The 4,014-nt window shown below is 38.1% G+C and overlaps 1 long non-coding RNA gene across 1 annotated transcript; it reads right to left on the minus strand.

Annotated features, from left to right (window-relative positions):
- Positions 1–422: 422 nt before the first annotated feature.
- On the minus strand, positions 423–3,371 carry LOC113313751. Its single transcript, XR_003342017.1, has 2 exons — positions 3,271–3,371; positions 423–2,599 (listed from the first exon to the last, which is right to left on the minus strand). It is a non-coding gene; the product is annotated as an uncharacterized LOC113313751 (long non-coding RNA).
- Positions 3,372–4,014: the final 643 nt, after the last annotated feature.

Genomic DNA, 4,014 nt, shown 5'->3' on the forward strand with positions numbered 1-4,014 from the left:
CAATTAACCAAGAATATGAGAATTGGTAACTAGGGTTTTATGGAATCCACTACTACTTCTATTTAATTACTGAAATAAAACATAATTATGAGTATATATTTATCTTTCGTTCTATTGACATCACCTATTATAAGCATAGAGTCGCAAATATCACTGGTATACCCTAAGCATAGTGCATCAAAAAGAATAAATCCAAGCATACACCATCAAATTGCATCAGCGATAAAATTATACGAAACTAAATATTAATTCACAAGTATTAATTGACTCTTCTAAGCATAACCCATCAAAGTTTTTAACAAAGCATGGACTATCAAACAATGAGACCACATATTTGTAAGATTATCAATCACGCGCATAGGTTTCTAGAACCGGCAATGCAACAACTCATTTTCCGGTTAATCGATAAACAATAATCAAAAAATTAATCAATTCAAATCATAATGGTCTATTACTTCATAATTCAATTCAATTAAAAATAGCCTAAAACCACAAGTAGCTTCAACCATAAGAACCCTAGTTACAAAACTATTAGCAAGACATGACTTTCTCAAAAACCATAAACATGTTAAAAGAGAAATCACTTGCTAATCAAAAGATAGAATTCTAAGCAAAACTTCAAACCCTATCTCTAGTTGCGGCACTGTGGCCGACTTCCAGCCCTCCCTGTCAAAGAAGTCCGCTCCTCTCTAAATACACCAAAAGAAACTGTCCGTAACTCCTCCTCCAATTAGCTTCCACAATCAAGCCAGAAATCATTTACTTTCCTTATCCGAGCAAAAGAAATAATTTCCATTCAATGTATAAACAATTAGCTCCACGATCTCCTCTGCATCCATATATTTAACTTCTATATATATCTCCCGGATCTTTTTAACTAACTGACCGAATATCTCCACTAACAAACTGCCAAGACTCCGGCTCGATCCACTGCTGGCCAGCTAAAATTCATCACCAATCGGGTGCCATAGCTAGCAATCACAAAACCATCTCACCACCGACTGCACACCCATGGCAACAAATCCTGCTCCTTGTCTTTGAATTCCCAGCTTAACCTTCTCGTACACAGTCCACTACCGTGCAGTCGATCACCAGCACCAGCTTCTTCTTTCCTGTCTGCAATCACCACCTTCGCTACTGCAACATGAATCGACAACAACACAGCTCCCATTTCGCCCCATTGCTGCAGTCAATCTCCAATTCGCTCATTCACGTCTGTAAACACAACTGCTATCCTCCATTCGAACAAACTTCTTTTGATTCTCTCACCATCATACTTCCCTCGAGCATAAGCCCACCAATTCTCGGCACAAGATCACCCAAATCAACATTCCTTCTTGACTGCTTTCACAGCACCTTATCTCAGCCAACATACGAAGCTCTTATTCGTCTTCTGAGTTTCATCATCGCTGGTTGCACAAGCTTAACCAATTATCCTCAAACTGAATCCATTTTCGACCACTGACTTTAGCTTCTTCGTCTGTAATTATCGTCACCCATCTTCTTTGCAGCTCTCATCCACCACACAAAGTCCATCTCAGAACCGAGCTCTATAAAGAACCCATTTAGAACAGCAACCCACCAGCGTGTGATATAGACCATTCTCCACTGCCGATTGCAATCATCCTCCATCAACTGCAAAACTCAACCACTAACCCTTGATCCCAAAACAACCAAACCATTATAGAGAATCCACTGCCATTCATTACTCCGGCACAATTTTAGTTCAACCTGTCTCTCCACCCATTGGCTGCTAACGATTGCCGATAACTCTGCGTATCCATCTTCTTTGCAGCTGTTCACTTCTACCACCATCAGTTCGAGAACACAAAGCACACAAGTCTTCTAGTAATCATCCAATTGAACCCTCGACACCTTGAATACAACGGCAGCTTCACTTGGACAGAAACCCCATCGAACTCCAATTCTTACTCAAGCAATTACACTAACAGTTTGCAGGCAACTTCAGGTGCAACCAACTACAGAAATCGTCGCCAGCAACACCAGTTCACCGTTTCCTGCACAATCGAAGTTTCAGCACAAACCCATCATTTACAGCCATGAAACCAATTCATCTAACAGCTTTCTTCGTCACTTTATTGTCCAACAACAACCCAAATTCGAACACAGCAAACCCCCAACAGTATCTTCCATGAATATCCAAAACTGTCTTCGCTTACAGATGATGACGAAGACTTGGTTGCGAGTGAATAATGTCAGCTGCTTGAAACCCTTTTTCTTTTAGAGAACCACCAGCTCGAACATTGATATTATTGATGAGAAATAAGACAACGGACGAAGTGTGCCTTCTGACATATGGCGGGGAGTTGGCCATATCCACTTTTCTCTTAGCAGCTCACGTGTTTGGCAAACACATTTCTTTGTTTTGGTGTACTAAATAAACCCTGTCCGTCTTTATGGCATATGTATCCAAGCAGGTGGATTTGGTAGTGGGGACATGAACTGTTGGCTTGCTAGCCCACAGACCAATTAAACTTCGACTCCGTTGGTGCATTGAGAAGTAACATGTTTGTTGGAAACGTTGTTTTGCTTCTATTTAGCCATTTATTCTCGTGATGATCGGAATTGTTATTACTTTCTACAAAAAAACTAAAATAGTGTTATTAACCAAATAAATCGAGTCCTAGCTAAGATAAATACGGGTATAAAATGTAGTATTTAGGTGCTTATCGTCATCCTTAGTGATTGAGGGAGTAAAAAGAAAACTAAACTCATTATCATGAACGTTGGAGTTAGAAGAATCAAAAGATCACAAAAGTGATTCACAATATGAGACTCAATATCCCTAGCTGAATTAATCCGCTCACGCTTCTCATTTTTTAACATAACAATAGACTTTCTTTTCCTTCTTGCAATAGTAAAAGTATGGAAAAACCTAGGTTTAAGTCACCTTCTTTAAGCCAACAGACTCTAGATTTTTGTTCCAAATAAGTCTCTTAAAAGTTAAGAAGTCTATGGTATTCAACTAAACAGTTTGACATATTATTTTTAGCATCATCCGAAGGATAATTGTCAAACTCATTTTGAGCAATCCATAAATTCTCACGAGTATCATCAATCTTCCCAAAAAGATTACCAAAAACACGCTACTAATATTTGAGACCAACACTTTTCAATAACCGACTAAAACCTAGGATCTTCAGCCCAAATGGCCTCAAATCTATAAGATCTAGGCTTATATCTATGCTTAAGCTCCTAGTCAACAATAATAGCTCTGTGATCATAATTATAGTAAGGGAGATGATTTACCTGGGTTTGTGGAACTTGTTCTAGTAGCCAAATATGTCATAGATCTATCAATTCTCTCCTTGATATTAGCAGCACCAACTTTCTTGTTGTTCCAAGTGAATCTTGGTCCATTTGACCCATGATCAATAAGACCACACCCATTTATAACCTCCTTCAACTCAGAAAATTGACTAGTAGTTGGATTTCTACCCCCACCACCCTACCCCACCCCACATTGTTATGGCAACCGTGTTTAAGTTACCGATGACCATCCAATCAGCATCAAGAATATCAGATATAACACTCAACGCATACCACATTCTTTTCCTCCAAACATTCAAAATATAATTTTAATTTAACTAATGAACATAATATCATCCTTATGACAGATTTTATTGTAATTTCATTATCAAGTTATAATATAACTTTTTCATATCTCAGACTGGTAGCCCATTTCACAGCGTCCTTCAAAGTTGCACACTCTAGCTTTTTTTACTTCAATTTCACCACTCTAGCTTTTTTACTTCTATTCCTCCATCAATATATCTACCTTTGACCCCAAGGCATATCCCTACAAAATTACGGATAATCAGTCACATACTACCTCCACGTACGTATAGCTGAAATAAAAGAGTCATCCATATTTACTTCCACATAACCTTTATATGGTGGTATCAATATTCGATTTGCAAAGAAAACTGGAAATTTGGTTCCTAACTGAATCATCATTTGAAAATGTCTAGAATATTATTTTATTCCATCTAT

Source organism: Papaver somniferum, chromosome 9 (assembly GCF_003573695.1).
Source record: "Papaver somniferum cultivar HN1 chromosome 9, ASM357369v1, whole genome shotgun sequence".
NCBI classification, from domain to species: Eukaryota; Viridiplantae; Streptophyta; class Magnoliopsida; order Ranunculales; family Papaveraceae; genus Papaver; species Papaver somniferum.